Below are 10,624 nucleotides of genomic sequence, written 5' to 3'. Positions count from 1 at the left end.
GCCCCCTGCCGCTCCCCCCCCCCGCCACCCCCCGTGGCCTCCTGCGAGGCCCGAGCCTCCCCGAGGAACGCAGCCCCCTGCTCCACAGCACCCAGTTCCATCCACCACCCAAGGGCTGAGGAGTGCCGGCCAGTGCGGGATCCACTGGGTGAAGCCAGCTGGGCTCCTGAGTCTGGTGGGGACTTGGAGAATCTTTATGTCTAGCTAAGGGATTGTGAATGCACCAATTGGCACTCTGTATCTAGCTCAAGGTTTGTAAATGCACCAATCAGCACTCTGTGTCTAGCTCAAGGTTTGTAAATACACCAATCAACACTCTGTATCTAGCTAATCTAGTGGGGACATGGAGAACTTTTGTGTCTAGCTCAAGGATTGTAAACGCACCAATCAGCACCCTGTCAAAAACGGACCAATCAGATCTCTGTAAAACAGACCAATCAGCTCTTTGTAAAATGGACCAATCAGCAGGATGTGGGTGGAGCCAGATAAGAGAATAAAAGCAGGCTGCCCGAGCTGACAGTAGCAGTTAGATGGGGGGACTGCCTAATCGTATGGGTGTTTGTTGTTTTGCTTTTTGGATCCACACTGCCTTTATGAGCTGTTAATACTGACCACGAAGGTTTGAAGTTTCATTCTTGAAGTTAGAGAGACCACGAACCCACTGAGAACCGACAATTCCGGATGCGCTACGTTAAGAGCCGTGACACTCACTGTGAATGTCTGTAGTTTCGCTCTTGAAGTTATAGCAAGACCGTGAATCCACCAGGAGGAACGAACAACTTCAGACGCGCCACCTTCAGAGCTGTAACACTCATCGCGAAGACCTGCAGCTTCACTCCTGAGCCGGTGAGACCATGAACCCACCAGAAGGAAGAAACTCCGAACACATTGGAACATTGGAAGGAACAAACTACAGACACGCGCGTTTAAGAACTGTAACACTCACGGCAAGGGTCTGCAGCTTCATTCTTGAGGTCAGTGAGATCAGGAACCCCCATTCCGGACCCAAGCCCACCTGGTAAGGTGGGGAAGGAGGCTCACTAATAGGTAGTGATCTTGGAGGGTGGGGAGGGGACAGAACTCTGATGCCTGCCTGTAGTTAACAATCTCAGCACCATCTCTCCCTTTTGCTCTCCGGATACTACCATTCCCTTAGGGACAGTACTAAGAGGAGGCTTAATACCTCTGCGACCCAGGGGGGAGGGCAGCGGGTTAAAGGCAGAAAACCACCCAATGAGAGCAGATGAGGACCACGGGTAATGAGCTTTTCTGGCCTGCTTGCGGTGAGGATGGTTAGGGGTAAATCTGTGATCCCAAAGGCTCCAGGGGGAGCGTCAGCAGGTCGCTGGGATATGGGCTGGGAGCAGGAGGCCGGAGCCCCACTGGGCAAGGAGATATAGGTCTGGGACATGTTCCCAGGCATGCTGAGTCTGACACCACTTCACTGAGTGGCACATGCTGCAGTGTCCTGCTACATGAGAAAGCTGCCAGCCCCTGTAAAGACTCAAGACAGCCTTAACACCAATGCCTGATGTAAAGAAAAAGTTTTTCAAGAGGGCGCCCCAGACATGGAGTTCAGTCTTGCCAGGCAACATGCGGGCCTCCCAGAGGGTTCCAGTCTTTAAGGAAAACTCTTTCCTCTGGCTTTCTAAAACAAATGTGATCCCTTGTGTTTGGGCTGGAGGCTGGGGATAGTGTCAGGAAGCTGCAGATGGTCCTCCTGCCCGGGGTGGGTGGGGACGTTCTGAGAACTATAGCCCAGAGAACACCCTTTTTCAGGTCAAGCTAACCCTGCTCGCCCTTTAGTTCCCTGGATGTTTCTCTTCTCTCATCCACAGGTTGCAGACTGGTGGCCTGCGCCCCTGTTTTGCTTCCTACATTTTTTTTTAAAGAGTTTTACGTAAAATTCTAGATTTCAGATTTTTTGAAAAAATCAGTAGCTGTGACAACACTGGGCTGGCATTCCCACGCAGAACCAGTCAGCAGGAACTGAGCAGCAGGGCCCTTCTGGGTGGGACAGGCACTCGCCAGGGTCCCCACACTGGCCCACGGACTCTCATTTATTCACACTGGCACTTGCAGGCATATGAGGCTGACTCCTGCGAATTCAGCCTACGCCAAACTCATCTTTCACCATGTCTCTTCGTTTCTGCCCTGCTGTGTCTTAAGAGTATCTCTGACCCACCCTCATCACTGCACTAAGGTTTATCTTCCCCCATACAGCTGTCTCTTCCGGTTGATTGCAAGCCCGAGGGCAGGAACAATGCTTCCATAACATTCTCAGTGAATGTACATTGAATAAACACACCTCTTGCCTTTGCTTGGCCCACCCTTGTCCGTGGGGCTTAACTCCCTCTCCAGATTCAGAGTTGGAGGGTCAAGACTCCCAAAGGCTTCTTGAAAGGGAGGAAGTTTCATTCTGGGTCGTGGGGCAGTGAAGGCAGGTGCAGGCCACTTTGACCCTCTGGTGCTTTGAGGCAGCCGGCCTCTGCTAGACTTCCCGAAGCACTCACCCAGTTTTGTCTGGTGGTTTTTTTGTTTTGTTTTGGTTTTGTTTTGGTTTTGTTTTGCTTTGTTTGCTTTTAAATTCAGAGCATCATTGCAGGGCTGAGGGATGAGTTTATGCTTGTTAATAAGGGAATCTTCAAATCAAATAGCCCTTGTTGCTATTCCATCAATCCACTGTAGTGCCAGCTATAGGGATAACTCATTCACCAAGTAATCGCCGTCGTTCAAGTACTGAATGAGACATAGCAAGATGTCAGTAAGGGAATTTTTCTTAATTGTCTTTGCCCCATAGGCTTGCATATTCTGAAGGCCCAGCGGTGCTCCCAACAAGCAAGGTATAGCTAAATGCATCAGCATCAGATCCCCTGGTTTCCCTACTACTGCTGGCCTTGGGAGGCTGTCCCAGAAGCCCTCCAATGTACCTTTCAGACGAGCTCTCTTCCCTTTGGTCCTCTGCCCCTGCCCCATTCTTAACAGATCTTCCTTCCCTAGGGAGTGTTGGGGGCACCTGCCAGGGCCACTGCACAATTCCAGGGCCACCACTCACATTATCACCTATGTAAATGGCCCCCTCAGCACAGCTCCCCTGGAGACACCACAGCAGTGTGCCCTGGAGGGTGGCAGCATGGTGGTCATGACACCTGCACAGGGCCACAAGGACCCATGGCTCTGACACCAAGCTGAGGCTGCCAGGGCTTTTGGACCAGGTTCGGATCCTCAGACCTCATGCTTTTGAGCTCTAGCTGCGCACAGTACTCTCACCGCACACACTGGGGCCCAGAGAGATTCCTACATGGAACAGCAGGGGACAGAGTGTGGCTAGTGAAAGGGTCTTCCTGGTTCCAGGCTTGTCCCAACAGGATCCATAATCCCCACCTCACCACCCTCTGCCCCTGGCAGAGACCTCATCCCAAAACTTCAGATGCAGAGGGCAGGATCCATGGCAGGCCAAGGCTGGCAGACACCCTCCCAGAGTCTTGAGGCTCAAGATGGCTGAGCAACCCCTGCCCCAACCGTGGCCAGATTCAGAAGCTGCTTTGTACCCTGGACCAAATGGTGGGCAGGGCCAGCCAGGAGAAGGCTGGCCTACAAGTGATGCAATGTGAGGTCCCTAACCCTAACTCTGGCTTTAGAGCCAGAAAGCCCTGGTTCGAGACTGGGGCTCCATCTCCTCCTAGCTTTGTGACCTTGCATCAGCTATTTCACCTCTTGGAGCTTCATTTTCTTAAGGTTATAAAACCCACCAATGGCTCTGCTGTGAAGGCTCAATGAAAAAAATATGTGTGAAGCCCCTTCCCCAGGGCCTGCCAAAATATGCACCGCCACCGTCTGTTTCCTTCCCTCTCAAGGGCTCTCTGCCTCCCTGTCATATTGGGCGTAGGAAATGTCCTGAGCTCAGGAACAAGGGTCCAGGGCGGCATTCTTGTGGCTGCTCCCAGGGTCAGTTTGCAAGTTCCCAAGAGGGATAGTACCTGCCCCATATGTCATCGCAGAGGCAGGACAGGAGGGTGGGGCTGGAGCAGAGCCTCACAGGCAGCTGCACTTTGCTGGAAGTGGGCCTACCAGAACCAGTCATGTCCTGGGGATTTTAACAAGCTGCCCATTAAGAGTGGTTTCTCTCCTCCACGCTAGAGACGATCACATCTGGTAGTGGGTAGACCCCATTCTTGAGTCCTGGAGACTTTAGGGACAGGACAGAAGGCTGCTAGAGTGGTTTAATTCCAGTTTTAATTAGTGGAAATTTGCTTGGGGGTGTGGAGAGGGAATGGCCCAAGTGACCTCTAGAGCTGGAAGGGGAAAGTAGGAGGGGCGGGGTGTGGAGGGTAATGCAAGGGCTCCAGCACAAGGAAGAGATTTACCCCATCTGCAGCCACTTTGGGGTGACTCAAGTATACTGTGAGTACCTTGGACCTACCTGCCGGCAGACAAATGGGTTGTTTCCTCAGGGCCCAGCCCCAAGGGCCCACTCTGCCTGCTGCCCACTGTGACGTGCAGGATCTCACTAAGTAAGATCCTGCTGGCCTGTGGCCGTGGGAGAGGCTGAAGTCTGATCTCTCTCCCGGAAGCCCAGCAGGCCCCAGGCCAGAGCACAGCTAGTCCCAGGTTGTTGCTACACCCTCTGCATTCCTATCTGGTTGGCAGGGAGTTCTAGGCTTGTAGTGAGAGCTCCCTTCATTGTAGAAAAGGGAGCTTAATGTTCTAGGAACTCACCTCCCTCTCCTCTTCCACCTTCTCCTACTCCTTGACTCATCAAGCACTAAGTAAGCATGTCCAGTCATCTTTCACGTCACAGAAGCAGACTTCCCTGCTTTTTAAAGATGTGCATCCTGGGCTGTGGACACAGCAATAGAGAAGGGCTGCATTGAATGAATCACACTTTTGCCTGACTGCCCCACTGATAAGTGGCCTTCCTAGTGTGGCTGGATGGGATAAGAGCCCAACTGCAAGACAGGCCAGTCTGCAACCAGAGGTAGGGCCCAGGGAGAGACCAAAAATAGGACTCAGTTCAGAACAAGGATGGGGCTCAGTCTATAACTAGGATCAGGGTTCAGTGTATGACCAGGATTAGGGTTCAGTGTGTGACCAGGATCAGGACTTAGTGCACCACTGGGGTCAGGGCTCAGTGTGACCAGATCAGGGCTCTGTGACGAGAATTACAGCTCAGTCTGTGACCACAGATGGAGTTTAGTGTGTGACCACAGTCAGAGCTCCGTGTGTTCCATCGTTGGGGCTCAGTCTGTGACCCTGAGCCCATCACAGGGTCAGGGTTCAGTGTGTGACCAGGATCAAGGCTCTGCATGACTGGGGTAAGGGCTCAGTGTGTGACTAGATCAGGGCTTAGTGTATGACCAGAATTGGAGCTCAATCTATGACCAGGGTTGGAGCTAAGTGCATGACCACAGCTAGAGCTCAGTGTGTCTCCAGGGTTGGGGCTCAGTCTATGACCCTGAGCCCATCACAGGGTCAGGGTTTTGTCTTTCCTACGTGACTCAGTTCTCTGATCTAGTGTAAACCTTTCTTCACATACAAAATGCAAAACAAATTGTTGCTCTCCTGTCTTAAGACCTTTTATGGAAAAAAGCAAAAAAGATTTCCATGGTGCCTGGTGGTCTTTAGGAGTGCAGTGCGGCCATTTGGCAGAGCACTGGAGACCCTCGTGGCCTAGCCTCTGCTGCTCTCTACTCTCCTTGCTTCTCCTCTCCATGCAGCTTTTGTTCAAGGCATAGGAGCTGCTTGCAGTTCCCTGAAGTGCCTGGTTACTTCATGCCTCTGTGTTCTTCAAGGCCATTTCCCCTCGTGGCAGTGACCCTGCCCGTCCTCAGTACTGTGTAGCGGTTAGAAGCTCAAGTGCTAAAGTAAACCAAAGCTGGATTCAAACTTGCCTCCGTCACTTCCTTGCTGTGGGACTTTTGGGCAAATAGCTTAGCTTCATCTTTACACAGAGGCCAGGTACAATACTCATGCATGGGCTGGTGGGAGATTTTCCTGGTGAGCCCTTGGGCAGGTTCTAATGCATATTACTCATTTTCATCATGAATTATTCCCCATTGTGTCTGAGATGTGTGGTGAACACTCAGCATCCCTTTCCTGTCATCTCCTCGTGGCCTTGCTAGACTGCAGTGGCTGGGAAGCTAAACATGCAGGGCTCCCTTGCAGCTGAAGTTGTGTGTGAATTAAGTTCCAGCAATTAGAGGCCCTTTGGCAAGACCTGGAAGGCAGATTTGGAGGCTATCTTTGGCTGCTTTCAGCCAGCAAGACCGCCTGTGGAACTGCAGCAGCATTTCAGTGCTGAGGCCTCAGATTCAGGGGTGTGGAAGGGTAGCAGCGATGGGTTTCTTTCTGTACCCTGGATCAGGTTGTTGAAGCATGTTGTTGAACCCAATGGTTCCAACGATTCTTCCCCCATTCCCCATATTCTTTTTGCTGCTATAACTAAATACCACAAACTCAGGCTTGTAACAACACACATTTATTCTCTTACAGCTGTGGAGGTCAGAAGTCCAAAATCGGTTTCACTGGGCTAAAGTCAAGGTGTCAGCAGCTCTGTGTTCCTTCTGGAGGCTCCAGGGGACAGGCCATTTCCTTGCCTTGTCCAGTTTCTAGAAGCCGCCTGCCTTCCTTGGCTCCACAGCCCCTTCTTCCGTCTTCAAGCCAGCTCCTGGTCTGTCATCCATCTCCTTTGTTTTTTCCTGATTCTGCTTTCTTGCCTCCTCCTTATAAGGACCCTTGTTATTATATTGGGCCCACCTAGATAATCCAGGATCATCTTCTCATCTCAAGATTCTTAACCTAATTACATCGGCGAAGTCCTTTTTGCCAGGTAAGGTAATATTCACAGGCTCCAGGAATTAGGACATGGACATCTCTGGGGACCATTATTCAACCTACTGCATGACAAAGTAGCAGCCCCCTGGTTGGTCAATTCTGTATTCTGGAAGTATTTCCTAGCCAGGCACTGTGGCTTATGCCTGTAATCCCAGCACTTTGGGAGGCTGAGGCAGGTGGATCACTTGAGGTCAGGAGTTCAAGACCAGCCTGGCCAACATGGTGAAACCCCATCTCTACTAAAAATACAAAAATTAACAAGGCATGGTGGTGTGTGCCTGTAGTCCCAGCTACACGCGAGGCTCAGACATGAGAATCGCTTGAACCCAGGTGGCAGAGGCTGCAGTGAGCCAAGATCGCGCCACTGCACTCCAGTCTGGGCAACAGAGCGAGACTCTGTCTCAAAAAAAATAAAAGAAACAAGAAAAATCAGCTGGGTGTGGTGGCGCACACCTGTAATCCCAGCTACTAGGGAGGCTGAGGCAGGAGAACAGCTTGAACCCAGGAGGTGGAGGTTGCATTGAGCTGAGATCACACCATTGCACTCCAGCCTGGACCACAGAGCAAGACTCCATCTCAAAAAAAAAAAAAAAAAAAATCATTTCCTGAGACCCAGCCCCAAGCTGGCTCCTTCAGTCTTTGCAAGCACCCAATACCCTGTACTAAATTCCTTTCTGTTTAAAATACAGTTGCTTCTGTTCAGTGCACCCAACTATGAATAACATACCAAATGTCCTTCAAGACACAGCTCTCACATCACCATGTCTGGAAAATCTGCCCCAATTCTTCCAGGGTTCCTTGATCCCTCCTCTGGACCCCACAGTTCTGCCTAGATCAAATTCACATAAATGCTTATCTCCCCTAGTGGATCATGACTTTCCCATCCAACTATAGCGCTGAATCTAACACAAAGGAAGGTTGCATCAAGAAATGAAGTAGGGGCTATTGGCTGAGCACGGGCTCCTGAGCACTGAGCCTGGGATGCAGGCAGAAGCAGGGATGCCCTGGAGAGGAAGGGGATTGGCCAGCAACAGAAGGAAGGAAGCCTGGGACAGAAATGCAATCTCAGTCTCACACACCACAGCAGCAGCTAGACCCATGTGACACAGCAGAATCTTCAGCCCCAGGGCTGCATCCTAGCCTGCAGCTTTGTGGCCCTGAATCCAGAATGCAGAAACAATGACGTGTGTCAGAAGAGACAGGCCCCAACACACAGGACAGTGCCAGGGGTTAAACCCAGAAAACAACCAATGAGCAGAGGATGAATCTTAATTGAGGGCAGGAGAGGAAATGGGCAAAATGATGTCCTTAGTCCACGACAGGCTCTGACTCTACTTCAGCTGGGAGTGGACAAGTGGTCTGGCCCCTGAGCCCAGAGGGCACACCCATGCCTGAGTGTAAATGAAGCAAAGAAACTGCTCCTTAAAAGGATCAGATGCAGGCTGGGTACAGTGGCTCACACCTGTAATCCCAGCACTTTGGGAGGCCAAGGCGGGCAGATCACTGGAGGCCAGGAGTTCCAGACCAGCCTGGCCAACATGGTGAAACCCCATCTCTACTAAAAATACAAAATTAGCCAGGCATGGTGGCAGGTGCCTGGAATGCCAGCTATTCAGGAGACTGAGGCAGGAGAATCGCTTGAACCCGGGAGGCAGAGGTTGCAGTGAGCCAAGATCGCACCACTGCACTCCAGCCTGGGCAACAGAGCGAGACTCTGCATTAAAAAAAAAAAAAAAAAATTAGATGCAGGCAACAAACTGAAAAAACTTTGCATGCCATCTTAGATGATATGGATATAAAGATGGCACACAACAGGTGAGAGACAGCTCTGCAGAAGGCCACCTGTGCTGTCAGGCAACAACTAAAGAACCCCAAAAGGCCCTGCCCTGCCTATGGCTAACGCATGTTGTGACATCCGCTGGACTCCCTGCTCTACCTGCACCTCAGTCTCCTCTGTCCCGTGTAATGAGAACAGTAGACTCTGTGCCAAACAGCTTAGGAAAATAAGGAAAACAAGAAAGCATGGTGCAAAGTGAGAGGCTAGAAGGTCAGAAGAGTGGGAGGTGCAGATCCTGGGCCATGGCAGGGAAGAGGCTCCATCTGGAGAAGAAAGGCTGGGAGGTCTGAGGTATCATTAATGAGGTCCCAAAAGACAGGGCTGGGCCTGAGCTTGGAGAGCCGGCCCTCCTCCACCCCATGCTCAGCACACTTCAAATTAATAATTAAAATGCTTCCTGTCAAATTCCAGCCTGACACGTAATTAGAGCAGCTCCAGGCTTTAGGCAATGGTGATGAAAACAGCTCTTGTTAGAGACTTTTCTGGGGATGAGTGGGGTGAGAATTGAGAATAGAACCTTCCTCCCAAAATTTATCCATCAGGGCCTCCTCTCTGTCTGCATGCCAGATAGATACGGATGGGATTTTCCTTCTAGCCTGGGGAGAGGCTGGGAGATGGGGAGGAACCTCAGTTTCCCCATCTGTGCCGGGAAGAGATTGGACAAGGTACAATCCTACCTGTCCAAAAGCGGGCAGCTCAGGGATTTGTGTAAGAACGAGGGTAGGTGGTGGCTTCTTGGAGTTTCAAAGGCCAGACAGACAAATCTGAGGGCCAACTGCAGATCCTGACTTACTCCCGACCCACCCCCACACATGTGCACACAAGGCATTGCCATCGTGTCCTTTCTACCCAGGGCGGCTGGGGAGCAGCTAAGCTCAGCTACCAACTGTTCAGTGGCCACAGCATCCCAGTCCAGGGTTCTCCCTAGAAACCCATGGCACTCATCACTTCCTTCTGGAGTACAGCCTTTCTCCATTCCTATCAATAAAGTGGGACAGAGACCGAGGAGTCCTAGCTCCCAGCTTCTGGGCTTCTCAGTGCCCCAGGGGCACAGGTTGGAGGTGCTATCCATGGTTCTAGAGAAACTTCCAGTTTTCAGCTTCTTCCCATGTCAGGAGTTCTTCCAGAGCCCTAATTGGCCTGCCTGATCCCCTAGACCCCTTCTGCCAGAGTCCAGTCCCAGAGCCCTATGACACTGTCACACCACACTTGCCACCAGACCTGGCCCCCAGTGGAGGCCCTGAGAGAGGGAAGGGATCCCCACTGCTCAGCTCATTCATGGAGAGCCTTGAATGCCCACCCTGGGGTTTCACCCTGATGGGCCTGCCCTTAGGAGCTTGGGAAATGGAGCCCATGCTCAAGCTGTTAGAAGAAAATCATTTTGAAGCAATCTCGTGTTAACTTCATTGAAGCTGCCTTCATAAATATTTTAAAGGTGTTTATTAGGAAAACCACAGGAGGAGAGAGAAGGTTGCTGAGGTTGGGAGAAGTGGTGCCCCATGAGGGCTTAGCTGCCACTGCCACCACTGCTGCCAATGAAACATGTGCTCCCTTGGAGGGGCTGGCTCTGTGGGGGCTGCAAAATGGAAAAGCCCACTGTGTTGGGCTGCGTCACCGCATGCAGGAAGTGGCTGCTCAGATACCCATCCTCTTGTCCTCATATTGAAACCCACAGAGGTGTATCACAGAGTCCTGTGGACACGGCGCTGAGCCTGTCCTATTCTGGGTCATATGCTGAGCTTTGCTCCCAGCTGCTCCCAATTCCTCCCTTTCTAGAGCTCAGCAATACTGTGGAAAAGGGGCTTGAGGGTCCCTTTCTCAGCAGGCTGATGTTTCCAAGTTTGTGGATGCTGCCCTTTGCTTTCCTGTCTTCACTCTTATCTACCCTCTCACCCCACCAAATGCACACATCCATCCAGGGCCACACACATTGGACCAGGAGCAGCCGCGGCG

The 10,624-nt window shown here is 51.6% G+C and overlaps 1 long non-coding RNA gene across 1 annotated transcript; it reads left to right on the top strand.

Annotated features, from left to right (window-relative positions):
* Window positions 1–339: 339 nt before the first annotated feature.
* LOC129050156 (uncharacterized) lies at window positions 340–10,061 on the top strand. Its single transcript, XR_008513684.2, has 2 exons — window positions 340–974; window positions 6,493–10,061. It is a non-coding gene; the product is annotated as an uncharacterized LOC129050156 (long non-coding RNA).
* Window positions 10,062–10,624: the final 563 nt, after the last annotated feature.

This window comes from Pongo abelii, chromosome 16 (assembly GCF_028885655.2).
Source record: "Pongo abelii isolate AG06213 chromosome 16, NHGRI_mPonAbe1-v2.0_pri, whole genome shotgun sequence".
NCBI classification, from domain to species: domain Eukaryota; kingdom Metazoa; phylum Chordata; class Mammalia; order Primates; family Hominidae; genus Pongo; species Pongo abelii.
The sequence above is the reverse complement of the archived record's forward strand: the minus strand, read 5'-3'. Positions and strand labels throughout refer to the sequence as shown.